Below are 14,707 nucleotides of genomic sequence, written 5' to 3'. Positions count from 1 at the left end.
GTTGGCCTTCCTGACTGCATCCCCACACTGCCGGCCCATGTTCATCTTGGCATCAGTGATGACTCCAAGATCCTTTTCTGCCTCTGCACTGACAAGTCTTTCTCCTCCTCCTCAGTGAGGGCGAGGGCACAGAAAATATCACCTCTAGCCTCTTCCATGGCAAAGATGAGGTATTTACCTGGTTTTCCTGTGTTCTGAAACATCGAGAACCTCTTAAAACTTCTAATCCAGCAAGGCCAGTCAACAGCATTCCTGTAGTGAAACTTCTGTAGCAGAGCCATTTGTGTTATATCCTCCAGAGCTGTGCTGGGCTTTCAGCCTGACTCCTGTCTGTACACACACTCTCTCCCTTACTCTGTCTGCACTCTGGAAGTTTGAGAGTTCCTTTTTCTTTTCCTCTTTCTCTTTTTTCCCCGAGAGAGGGATATGGCCAACTTCTGACACTGTATGGTATGAGGGAGACAGAGGCACATGTAGCCATCATGTGTGCTGTAATCTGCCTCTCCTTGAGGGCTGTCTGAACTTTATTACTGTCTATAACTTTAATACAGCCCCCTGGTCCTCATGGAGGACAAGAGCTCCATGATCACTCCACATAAGTAGTTTGGGTACCTTATTTGGGTCTGAAAGTTCTGCTGGGTAGCAGGGCATCTTTTCCCTCAGTTCTTTTGTGTTTAGCTGTTAACTGGCTGAATTGTTCGCTGCATATAGTTTTTGCACCTTTAATCTGGTTTGGATTTGAACCAACAAACTAGAGGTAAAGAGGATGTTATTTATAATTTGACTGAATGGCTTCAGTCTCCCTTATTACTTCCTATGCTTTTCTTGGAATTTTTATTTTTTAGTTTTTCCATTAGATGTTATTTATTTTTAAAAAAGCACAGGTGAAAGTACATTTTACCTAAGTCTGCATGCTTCCTGGAAGTATGCTTCAATGTGGAGCGAGGGGGATTGGATTGGGTGCCCTATCAATGCTCTCAAGTGGCTCATGGTATCAAATACCATCAGATGGTTATGGAATATTTGCATTGATTATATCACCATCCATTCTCAACATGAAGAGAGCCAGCTGAGACCACTTGCTAAAAGTGAGAGTGGGGACATGGACTGAAAAAGATTCTCTCTCTGTAAGCAACAGACTCTAATAAAAACCGATGGACAATGCTTCACCCTGGCAAACGTAAACTGCATGTTTAAGTCAATACCTAAGAATGCCTTTCAGTATGACAACAATGTAGTAATGCAGCTACCATGTGCTGGGTCTTGTCTGTCTCATTACCATAGCATTGTATGAAAATTTCTTAATTACTTTACCCCAGGCAAATGTAGTCTGCATGATTAAGTAAATGATAATTTACTTACAGCTCTAATATCCCACAACTCGGCACTTATGTAGCTACCACACGTGCAGTCTTGTTTCTCTTGTAACTCTACCATACTATTGTAAAGATTTTAATTCTAGCATTTCCTTAATAATATTTTTTGAGACATGGATTGAGAACCTAATTGTACAAAGCTTAGATATTTAAACAAGCCCTCATTGAACTCAGCAGAGGAGCATCTGTGAGTAGCTAATCGGGATCAGGGTCATACAATGTATGGATGGATAGGTCAATAAGATTCAACGTTTTACTTAGTTATAACTGTTGAAAATGGATATTAATGCTTAAATCCTTTCATTATTATAATATGAACTAATATTTATATGGCTGCTGGAAACTTATATGACCTCTGAACTAGAAGATGCCTAAAGTCATACTGCTTACTGAGCCACAGATTTAACGTTTGCTGTTTTATGCTTGAGTGAATGGACCAGAATTTCAACTAAGACATCAGCACATCCAGGACTGACATGAGGAATTTTCTCAAAGACATGCCAGTTTAACTGGTGAAAACTTGAAGGCTAATATTCACCCAGGTCTTAATTTAAATGTAAAATGTCTCTGTTTCCCCTAGTTGGAGGAAATACAAATCGCAAATGTTTTTTTTATAATAAATTTGCTTTCCTTTTTAAGTTGTTTTTGAAGTGGCCCCTTCAAAAGATTATTATCTTTGTCATAGTTGACAAGCTTGAACAAGACAATGCCAAGTATTTAACACCACATAAACTGCAGAAGGGAAAATATTCCCACTAGATTTTTATGAGAGAAAAGGTTGTCATGCTTTATTTGTTATTTGTCCTAATTCTTCACTGAGGGAGGAATTAATGTATTTTTTAACATAAATGTTATTAATTGTACGTATCTACAGCTCTCTCTAGTGACAAAAAGCTCATAAAAACTGTGGCTAAGATCATTTAGAAGCTGTCTGTTATTCCTTAAGTAATGCAAATGACTTGAGGTTCTCATTTTAATTCGCTAATCTTTTCAAATCAACACAACCAGGGCCAAATCCTGCCACCCATGACCTTAATCATTCAGAATGTAGTCATCCAAAAATTGACTTGATTGAAGTCAATTTTATTAGAAACAGTAAGTGTTAGTGGCTTTGTAATTCAGTAGCATGATGTAGTGTTCCATCAGTTGTCCCTACCATGTACAAGCTATCATGCAGTTTAGACCCTGTAGTGATTTGGTCCTCCAAGGTACTGAGCATCACCTGTGACATCTATTGAGGTTGAGGGTGCTCAGTACTTCGCAGGTGTTGATCATTCTGGAGTGTCAGGCTGTAGATGATTATCTGGAGAAGGCTTTGGTCCTTGGATAAAAATAGCAGAATTCCAGGGAAGATGATTCTTTTTGCATGATCTAAAAAGCAAAATTTTCAATAGAAAGTTGACTAGTCTGATAGGTTTAGCTTTGATTCTTCATGAACTTAAGCACAGCATTCTCTCAAGTGCTTACTCTGAATATATTCATTCATTAACCTCTTTTTTTCCTGAAGTTTTAGCATGGGATACCCCAGATCTCTAAAATTATGAAAATGGCCAGTAGACTTAATGTTTTAAACTTCCTTTGAAACTCAGTATAAACAAATATAGCATTTATCTGTCTCAAATACAATACCATACTTTCAGAATTAAATGACTAGCTGTATTATTGCATCATTATAAGTTCTGAATATTGCATAGCTTTTAGATGGATCTGTCAGTACAACCCCTACTTACATTCTCTTACTTCAGGATGCTTTTCTTTCTTGCCTGAAACAAAATGGCAAGCAAACTGTTGAAGCTCCCATGACTTTTAACCTCACCGAGCTTTGTTACAGCATCTTATCTTTACACAATGCCCAAAAGGATGTATAGGACACTAGAATCAGTGTACCAAAAATTCACTGCAGTCTTGAGTCACAGAACTATAGGCTAAGAAGATGTGACATATATTTCCATATCAAAACAGTAAGAACCTTTCTTTCCCCTCTTCACCAATGCATAACATCCCAAAAGGCAAGAATGGCCTTCAGCTAACACCGATCAATTTTCTTTCAGCTTCAATCACCATTTAATTACTGTTGACTTCTTTAACCTTTTTCACTTCCTTAATGGATTAGGTTCCTTTATATTCTATTGCCATTTACATTTTCTGTGACATAATCATACTTAAAATGATATGATAAAATTTTACATTTTTCTTCTTCCTTCCTGCTTTTTATGTTAAATTTACTTCAAAAAAACAAATTATTTCTTGAAGGAGAAAATATTTTTAATGAATTGACTTTTAACTTTATCATCTTATGGTATCTGAACATCCTTTGCCAAGTAATTGCTAACCAAGTAATTGCTCAGATGACTGTGTGGTTTGCTGAATAAAAGCACTCACTTTTCACCTTTGGGCACTTTGGCTGAAAAAATAACATGCTACAATACTTTGGGTGCAATGAGTTTTGACGACTGAGCTCAGTCTTAAGCCAACACTCCACATTTCACATACTCTAATGAACCTCTTCCCAGATAAAATATAGCCCAACTAATATTTTCTTTTGCTTAATAAATGTATGAAATGAATCATTTCTACAGACATGGCTGTAAAGCAAATCATAAAATTCTGTCCAGGTCATCTCCATACAAATTGTATATTGGGTCAAACTTACTGATATTATTGGGACTGTGAAATGTGGTCTATTATATAGTACGTACTTTGCATAATAATCTTCTGAGAGCTTAGCAGAAGTATTACTTGACTTGAATATGTGATTACTTTGAAATAGGCACACATAACAAATATGACCTCAATATTTTCCCTTATTTCACTTCCATCACAGTCCACTCCTTTTGCAGGTTCCTTTCCTTCAAGTTACTCCATTTGGAGATTCTCACGTCCTCTTCTCCCCTGAAGCCACAGTACAGTTATTCAAACATATGGAGAAGTTCACTGGTTGTAAGCGGGGTAAGGGATTGCTTTGGTATTTCATATCCATGTGTTTATTCCCACCTATTCATTACTGGTGGGGCCACATTTAGAGTACTGTGTTCAGTTTTGGGCCCACTACAGAAAGGATGTGAACAAATTGGAGAGAGTCCAGCGGAGGGCGACTAAAATGGTGAGGGGGCTGGAGTATATGACTTATAAGGAAAGACTGGGGGAACTGGGCTTATTTAGTTCAGAGAAGAGGAGACTAGGAGGAGACTTAATAGCAGTCTTCAACTACCTGAAGGGTTGCTCAAAAGAGGATGGAGCTAAACTGTTCTCAGTGGTGCCAGATGACAAAACAAGGAGCAATGGTCTCAATTTGCAGCAAGGGAAGTTTAGGTTAGATAGGAAGCATTTTCTTATTAGGAGGGTAGTAAACACTGGAACATGTTACCCAGAGATGTGGTGGAAGCTCCATCCTTGGGGGTTTTCAAAACCTGGCTAGACAAAGCTTTGGCTGGGATGATCTAGTTGGGGCTGGTCCTGCTTCAAGTAGGGGGTTGAATTAAATGACCTCCTGAGATCCCTTCCAATCCTAATTTTCTATGATTCTATATCAGACATAGAAAAAATAGGTACGTGTTCCCCGTGTAGCCCCAGGGCTGGAAAAACCCAGCTGCTAGCCCCAGCCCTGGGGCTGTTTTTTTCCTACCCCTCCCTGCCCCAGCACCAGGCTGTTTTTAGCTCCACAGGCCCTTTACCCATCCTCAGACGGACAACCCCCAACCCCTCTTCCAGAGACCAGCCAGTCACTCCCTAGCCTGTCAAACCCCCAATCCCACAAGCTGCTCCTGGAGCCAGTTCTACTGGCATTTACTGCTGCCAGGAGTCCAGGGAGTAAGTTGTGGTGGGGAGAGGGACAGGCAAGATCAGGAGTGGGGTGGGATTTGTTAACCCCTAGTCCCAGGGATGGGGAGCTCTCTGAATCCCACCAAATCTCTCCCCATGGAGCTGCCAGACTCTCCCGCCCCCTCCACGTTTGTTAAATCAGGTTCCCAGGATAGGAGAACACCAGTAAAACTGGTCCTACGAGCAGTTTGCAGGATCAGAGGTAGTTCACCACCATTGAAGAAGGGGTCTGGGGGAGAGGGTCTGGGAGGGTTTTGTAGGATTGGAGAGCCTCTCTGATTCTACTTAACTGCCCTCTGATCTCTCCAAGCCCCCTTTGTAGACTCCACTAACCCTCCCAACCCCCCGAACTCCTCTGTGCAGACTACTAGCCCCACAATCCTCCAAGTCCCCCATAATATCCCTCCTCATCCCACCCACACCTCCCCCTATCTAGACTTATCTTAGGTTGAGTGGCCATTTTTAACCTGATCTAACTTTCCCCTAAGCTCACCAAATGACTGTACATACCCAATATCTAAGATAGGCCTGAACATCCAAATCCAGGATTAATCCTTTTCTAGAATAGTGAGAATTGTAATGATACCTGAAGATTTTATGGTGGAGATTTCAAAGCATAAAGTGAAGTTCAGTATCCAGCTCCTACAAATTCTAACTGCCTTTGGACATATTTATAGCAATATTAAGTATAATCCTTACATTTTTTCAGTTCTCTTATTTTAAAAGGAGTCATATATAGAAGGAAGTCCAAGAAACTCTACTGACCACCATTACAAATTGGCAATGAGTGTTGCGAGGTGAAATTAATCAAGGTATCTGTGATGTTCCTGTATGTGGGGTTATATTGTCCCTGGCCCTGTCCTGGTTACACAAGTGGATGCCTTTTGTGTCCTTCACGCCCTGCATAATGGCCAAGGCCTGTGACCAGGGCACAACTAATTTTTAAGAAGTTTAAAAGTTACATATAGTCCATAGTATCTGCAGGCTGGTACATAAAGGAGAACATTGCCTACCCTTAATAGATGTTTCAGCCTGTGTACTTTCCATAAAACAGAGACTATGAGGAGACTATTTCCCCACCCCACTAAATTATGAGAATTTTGTTTTTTAGAATCAGAGAAAATTAGGATTGGAAGGGACCTCAGGAGGTCATCTAGTCCAACCACCTGCTCAAAACAGGATGATCCCCAACTAGATCATCCCAGCGAGGGCTTTGTTAAGCCAGGCCTTACAAACCTCCAAGGATGGAGATTCCACCACCTCTCTAAGTAACCTGTTCCAGTGCTTCACCACACTCCTAGTGAGAAAGTTTTTCCTAATATCCAACTGAAACCTCCCTTGCTGCAACTTCAGACCACTGCTCCTTGTTCTGTCATCTCCTTCCCTTTGGAACCACCCTTCTCATAGTTAAAGGCTGCAATCAAATCCCCTTCAGTCTTCTCTTCTGCAGACTAGATAAACCCAGTTCCCTCAGCCTCTCCTCATAAGTTATATGCCTCAGCCCCCAGACCATTTTTTGTTGCTTTTTGCTGGACTCTCTCCAATTTGTCCACATCCTTTCTATAGTGGGGGGGCCCAAAACTGGACACAGTACTCCACATGTGGCCTCACCAGTGCAGAATAGAGCAGAATAATTACCTGATCTGCTGGTCCTACAAATGCAGCCCTGTATGCTGTTAAATTTCTTGGCAACCAGGGCACACCGCTGACCCATATCCATCTTACCGTCCACTGTGGTCCCCAGGTCTTTTTCTGCAGAGCTGCTGCTTAGCCAGTCAGTCCCCATAACTGGTGCATAAGATTGTTCCATCCTAAGTGCAGCACTTGCCCTTGTTGAGCCTCATGAAATTTCTTCTGGCCGAATCCTCCCATTTCTCTAAGTCACCCTGAATCCTAGCTCTACCCTCCATTGTATCTACTACTCCCTCCCCCTTCCCCCCCAGCTTGGTGCCATCTGCAAACTTGCTGAGGGTGCAATCCATCCCACCGTCCAAATTCTTAATGAAGATATTGAACAAAAATGACCCTGAGGCACTCCACTTGATGCTGGCTGCCAGCTAGACATTGAGGATTGATTACTACCCTTTAGATCCAATAATCCAGCCAGTTTTGTATCCACCTTATAGTCCATTCATTCACCCCATACTTCCTCAGTTTGCTTGCAAGAATGCTGTGGGAGACAGTATGAAAAGCCTTGCTAAAGCCAAAGTATATTATGTCCACTGCTTTCCCTGCATCCATAGAACCAGTCATCTCATCATAGAAGGCAATCAGTGTGGTTACGCATGACTTGCCCTAGGTGAAGCGATGCTGACTGTTGCTAATCACCTTCTTCTCCTCCAAGTGCTTAGAAATGGATTCTTTGAGGACCTGCTCCATGATTTTTCCAGGGACTAAGGTGAGGCTGACTGGTCTGTAGTTCCCTGGATCTTCCTTCTTGCCTTTCTTAAAGATGGTGACTATATTTACCATTTTCCAATTGTCTGGGACCTCCCAGAATTGATGGCTAGAAAATGATATTTAGAGGTTTGTTTTTAGGAATTGGCTTGTAGGTAAAGTAGATACAGCATTAGAACAATGATCTAGAGGAATGGCAAGGGTTAATTGATTTCTAAAAGCCTGTTTGTCACATAGTTTCACAGCATTCAAAGCAGACAGGGTGTCTGAGGCCAAGGGGTATACACATCCTGGAAAATTAAACACATCCAAACTTTATTTCCGTAACAGAGATAGGCCTGGCTTTAGGGCTCCAAGGTTACAATGCCCACTTGCAAAAATCTTTGGGATTTCTGGTTTGGAATGAAATGACCAAATTAAGGTGTGTGCATGTGATGGGTTTATGAAGATAGGATTTTGGCTGTCAAAACAGAATGTGTGCAGTATGATGGCCACAAGAAACCAATTAACAGTACCCAGAAATGAATAGTTATCAAGGGAGAAAGAATGCAGAAGGAGGAGTTTTCAGAGCAACACATTGGCATTGGTTCCCAACGTCCAAAGTTGCCAGCATTGGACATTCAAGCAAAGAACCTCCAGGTGTACCAGCTGGATGTACTGCTCACTTTGTGTATATTCTGGCCACTGGGGGATCTTGGGTAATGTATTTGCAATCATCTTGCTTGCTTTGCCTGCATTACTTTTATTTCCTATCACTGCGTATCAATAACATTGGCTTATTATCAACCAGAGGAATTGTGGTTGGTCTGAAGGTTGTGCTCGCCCAGAGCAGGATATCAGAACTGGGTTGTAAATCCAGTACCAACACCAATCACCACAGGTTTTCAAAGATAATGGCCAATGGCTGTGCGATCAGATCAGCCAACTCCCTCAGTAACATCAGAAACATTGCATCTGTCCTCATGGACTTGTATACATCCAGCTTGTATACATTCACTACTCATGGCTGCTCACCATCTCCTCAACCTTTGCTGCCCGGTGAAGTAGTCTGGGAGCTGACTTTACCTTTGAAGACCAAGGTAAAAAAGTCATTGAGTATTTCAGCCTCTTCCTCATCATTTGTCACTAGGTTGCCTCCCCCATTCAGGAAGGGGCCCACACTTTCACTGATCTTCCTCTTGTTACTAACATACTTGTAGAAACCCTTCTTGTTACCCTTCATGTCCCTTGCTAGCTTCAACTCCAATTGTGCTTTGGCCTTCCTGACTTCATCCCTGCATGTTTGAGCAATATTGTTATACTCCTCCCAAGTTTGTTTTCCAAGCTTCTACTTCATGTAAACTTCCTTTGTGTTTAAGTTCACCCAAGAGTTCTCTGCTAAACCAAGTGAGTTGCTTGCCACATTTCTTCCTGAACATCAGGATGGTTTGTTTCTGAGCCCTCAGTAAGTTTTCTTTAAAATACAACCAACTCTCCTGCTCTCCTTTCCCCTTCAGTTTGACCACCCATGGGATCCTGCCCATCAGTTCCCTGACAGAGTCAAAATCTGAAGTTCAGGGTCCATACTCTGCTGCTCTCCTTTCTTCTTTTGTTAGGAACCTGAACTCACTCATCTTGCGGTTACTGCTGCACAACTTGCCATCCACTTCTACATCCCCCACCAATCTATAATAATAATAGGTTTATTCTGTCTGTCTGGAGCATTCTGATTGGTTGTTTTGGTAGTTGATCACAATGTTTACTGAAACAACCAATCAGAGTGCTCCGGAAAGGCAGAATAAGCATGTTATTATTATAGATCCTGAGGCATTTAATAATAACAGAATTATCCAAAATACATAGATGAGGGCCCATAGGCGACTGGTAGGGGGAGGTGGTGGGGACACGTGCACCCCCTGACAGGGCCGTCCTCACTGCTGATGCCTCTGGCAGTTTCTGTGGGTGCTCGCCAGTTCTGTCCCCACTTCCAGCTTCTGCAGGTGCTCACCAGCCCTGTCCTTGCTGCTGCCACCACCGCTGGCTTCTGTGGGTGCCCCCTCCCACATCAGTCACCCATGTGAGGGCCTTTATACCACAGGGGACAGGCCCATCTGCTATTGCTTGTCCTACAGCACTGGAGATAAGGCTGAAAACATTTCATACCCTGAGCAAGTCAAGTAGGAAATGACTGTTGGGCAGAGCACTTTGTACTTGTGTCAAGAATCACAGCGTTTGCTTCCTGGTGCATCAATAATTGCACAATGTAGTATTGGAACAAAGCTATTTAAAGACGTATACTTGGAGCAGAGAAAGGAAAATATTTCATGTTTCAGGAAGTGGTTCCTCAGAAGATAGTCATCAGCTATTGTATTTCCATTTCACAAAGCAGTTTTTCATTTTCAAACGAGTATGTGCGCTCACAACTGTATGCTTTTGTTATTGCAAGTGTTAAAATAACATTCATCAAAGGTGATCAGTCGGGCTCAAAGGGAGAGTTTTCCACAGCTCATTCATTTGGAATTGATTTGTTTTTCTGAGAAAAGCTATAAGAAGATGCTTCACTGGTTGGGGAATGATCACAAACCATTTTCTGAAGTTACACTTGGTGGCAAATCAATCAGTTCTGGGTTAGGTCAGAGTTTCCTGGTAACAGATAGCCTCCACTTCTTCACTGCATAGTCTCAGAATGAAAGATGAATAAAAATATCCATGGGGTAAGTCCTGAAGTTCTTACACAGGGTAAATATATGTTGGCTTCATAGTGAATATCTTTAAGTTGGCATTATAATATTGGATTTTTTCAGAAGAGAAGTGGCATATTCCCTCACAGAGAATGATGTTTTCAAGCATTGTTGCTGATTGAGTGTTCTGAGAATATACAGTAGTCATGGACTCGGTTCATTCCAGTTAGCTCAACCAAGGTTGGAGCTCATGGTGATAGTTCAAAGGTGAGGAGGGGATTAAAAGAGGAAAGGGGAAGGCGAGGAGGTGAATGCATTCTCCTGGTGTACACATGGTCCCAGCCAGCATTTACAGCTACCACTGTCTGTTGATTTTTAAAAACTGTCCATTTAATTTAATGCATTCTTTCCCCAGTTTAAAGCTGTTCATTTTGTTACTTGTTTTTCCAAGTCACCAATACAAGGTTGTAAATACAAAAGGAATTAGTATTATTACCTACAGTATTTTGCAACTCTCCTAATAAGTAAACATGCAAAAAGTGATTGTTATAAAGCCCCAAACTCATATAATGTGTAAAATCAATTTTACAGCAAAAGTTGATTTTTGTGTCCTAGTACTTTTCATCCTTACCTGTCCAGAAGCACTTCCTGTCAGTAATGCTGTATTTTTCAGTCTCCAAGATATTTCCTTTTCTGCACAAGCTGCTTATTTTCTTAGACCATACTGGATGACTATGAGTTTATTCTTCTGAGCTGCTATACTGAAGCAAAGACTTTTTAAAATCTAGCTTAACATGTCTATATATCAGACTATTGCATTTTTATGTGGGGGCTTATTTTTGCAAATTTACTATATTATTCAGCTATCGCGGACAGACAGACAGACAGATAGGGGCATGGCTCCTCAATATTCCTCAGCACACCTGCTCATGCCTAATGGCACACCAGTGGGCTGTGGCATGCTGGTTGGGAAATGCTGTGCTAGATCTCAGTACTACATATGTATACCCAATCCTTAGGTTTTTCCTGTTTTACAAAAATGAGATTTAAAGCCAAGGAAAGCTCTCAAACCTCTACAAAATGTGTGCCCAAATATCTCTGCACAGGCTTTATTAGAAATCTTTATATTTAATGCATAAAATATGACTCACCCCGTTCATTTATCAGTTCTGCATTCTGTATGTATGTATTGGCTCAGATACGTCTGGTCCAATAGATACATACAGAATGTGTGTGTGTGTGTGTGTGTGTGTGTGTGTGTGTACAATGTTACCTGACAAACTTTTTTAGATATGGTTTACTAATTGAGTTGAAAAGTAGCACATTATTCATGAACAATGAAGTGGCAGATCCCTGCTCAAAGAAACTAGTTGTGGGGATGGGGGTGGGAGGGCAAACAGGAGAGAGGAAATACAAAAAGACACCTCTTCTCATTAATTCAATGGCTGGTGTGAGTGCAACATATAGAAGAATGCAAGCTGTAATGAACCGTCTCAGACTAAATTTGCCATGGAAAGAAACAAGTCAATAATGACATTCTCATTGACACATTTTGGGAAGATGGTGGGTTAATAAATAAACACTGAAATACCACACTGAACATGAAAGCAAAGGAATTTAAATGGAAATATAGCTTATCTATATATCTATTTTAATAACATCTAAAGAGAAAATAAATCTAAATGCAGTGACCATACCTTTTTTTACAGCTTCATTAGCAATGCACACTAAAAAGTAATTTCCTCTGCTGTATATGTACAAGTTTCAGAGATCTGCAGAGGAGCTGAATAAACCCACCACACCCTTATTTTGAAAGGCAACTCAATTTAGTGACTAGACTACTGAGCAAATGAACCATGTAATAAATTCCATCACCCATTTTCTGCTTTCTTTTCAATCCAGCATGGATATGACCCAAAAGGAATACTACTCAATACTTCACAGCACCTCCTGTAGATAGAGAAACAGAATAAAATGCCATAAATAAATCTACAAATCATGAGTAATAGGCACATGTACTCATTGCTAAATGTTCAAAGGCAGTTAGTGTAGACTTCCCACAGCATAGATAAATAAAAAATGAGCTTCGGGATTTTTTTAAATTTAGAAATAAATTATTGTTGCTGTGAGAATACACATATTGTCTTTGGAAAGTCAAGAGTTAGTGTTTGGATGAAGTTAAAAAGTAACCTGTAAGTTCTCAATGGATTAAGAGTTTAGTGAGGAAAGGCCCAGCCAAGGCTAAAACTCAGATCCAGGATCTTCCACAATGCCTAAGTTTCCTCAAAGTAATCTCAAAAAATTCCCCATGAGGACTCTTAAATATCATATAAAGTATCAAATGAAGAGTATTATTAATGGAATAGGAAGGTATTTATTCTTGTTAGTTGTATGTACATACTTTTAGATCTGTTCTGAGTTCATATGTTCAGCTGGCTTTCAAAACATGCCTATAAAATTTACAGGTGCCACTTTTTACTGATTAATAAGCATGGACATGCATATGTAACTTGTCATTTACTTGTGCAAACCCATATTTTGCTTGCAAACAGATACTCCCCACTGGAATCTATTTCTATAACTGGTCAAACCAAAAACCCTGATCCATATTCTGCCAAAGAGTGTTGCTCAAAATCTGGATTCAAATTTGCAGCTGACCCATTTCTAAATAAAAGTGGTGTAGTTTTTCCGAGAAGGTCATTCCCAGTTGAGATTGTGGTTGCATTGGGATCAAGAACTGTATCTATTTTATCATGTGGGATTTCTTTGTTTTTCCCTCTGGCAGCATTCACACTCTCTTCCCGAACTAATGTCTCATAGTGATTAAAATGATTTACCCTTTTCTTAAGAAGATTTAATCACTAGTTTTAACCAAACACTAGCAGTTGCTAAACCCAAATCAAAAGGATGTGCCAAATTCAACCAGCATAGATAATTTCCCAATGTAGATTGGGTACAGAACAAATTCAGTACTCTAATTATGTTCTTGAGATATGCATTTGGGTAGAAAATCTTATATTATTTCACATATGAAGTAGGTTGCCATTTGTTCTGTTTTTGTCAGTATTTCCTCAATAAGCCTTGTCTATTTGGCTGAAGATGTCACGTAAATGTGTAGTATTGTATAGTATCACATTATATAGCTTCATGACAACCCAGAGGAGTTTAGTTAACAGGTATTCTGTTTCAACGATAATTGAATAATTCATTTCCAGTGAGATTTGGTCACTGTGGGTTTTTTAGTGACTTACACTGGGAAACAGAGATTTAAATAATAAAATAGGGGGATGTGTTGATTCATTGTAAGCATCTCTAACTCTGAAAAGTTGTCATCACATCACTCAAGGAAAATGGCCAGAATTTTGAAAGCCATTTTCAACACCCCCAGGTCTGACACAACAAAGCTTTATTCTGCACCCAAATGTCTCTTTGATCATTTGATTAATTAATTAAAATAAATAAATAAAGCAATCAATATATGAACATTTTCCTAAGGTGTTGATTACACGCAAGGCATTTCCTGACATGAATATTAGTTCTGATACCTGAGTTTCCCTACCTGAGGGCAAAACAAGCGAATGGGCCTTTAGCACTCCCATCTCTGATGAATTTATGATCCTCTGTATCTTTCTCTGTGAAGAAGTGACAGAGCAGCTTGGAGAATTCGTACTGCATAAGAAAGCAAGGGAGTGAGCACAAATTACAAAAATTCCAAAGAGGTTGTCATTCTGATTAAAGGGCAGATTTGGCCCTTCCTTCATGAAGCCCCTGATCCACTTCAAATAAAGGGTTTCACTCCTGAGAGTGAAAGGAAGTTTTTAAGAACAGGTCAGACAAATGCTTAGGTGAGATGATTTAGACAGGGTTGATCCTTCCTTGAGCACAGGGTTGGAGTAGATGACTTCTTGAGGTTCCTTCCAGCTCTATTTTTCTTTCATTCTATAATTCTAAAAAGTGCATAATGCCATCAACAAAAGCAAAATGCATGACAATCTAGTGGGATGAGTAAAATGCAACAGCAAAGGAGCTAATAAAAAAGGCTTTCAATGATCCTAAGGAGGAAGGAGAGAGCTCATGGCTGAGGTTCAGCCTACTTTTCCATGATAATAACTTAAAAACAATACACAAAATGGAGTCAGTAGTCTCTTGCCCAGTTCAGCGAGTGAATTTTTGTGCCTTGGTCTTTCAGAAGTTTATGTCACTGAATCCAAATCTATCAGCAATTCACAAATCATGTGAATATTTAAAACAGAAAACTGAAAAGTTATCTGTCTTAATTTTTACTAGTTTACTGATGCAGTTATTATAATAAGCCCAATCCTTTGTACTGACCCAGGGCAGCCTTCCAGCATCTTGAAATGGAACTAACTCTATCTTAGAAATCTTTTATCAGTACCAATGGCTTTAGTGTCAAATCCTGAAATTGGAGATGTACTTACCCAGAGACTGATG

The sequence above is a fragment of the Crocodylus porosus genome, unplaced genomic scaffold, assembly GCF_001723895.1.
Source record: "Crocodylus porosus isolate Cpor-Errol unplaced genomic scaffold, CroPor_comp1, whole genome shotgun sequence".
Classification (NCBI taxonomy): domain Eukaryota; kingdom Metazoa; phylum Chordata; order Crocodylia; family Crocodylidae; genus Crocodylus; species Crocodylus porosus.
The sequence above is the reverse complement of the archived record's forward strand: the minus strand, read 5'-3'. Positions refer to the sequence as shown.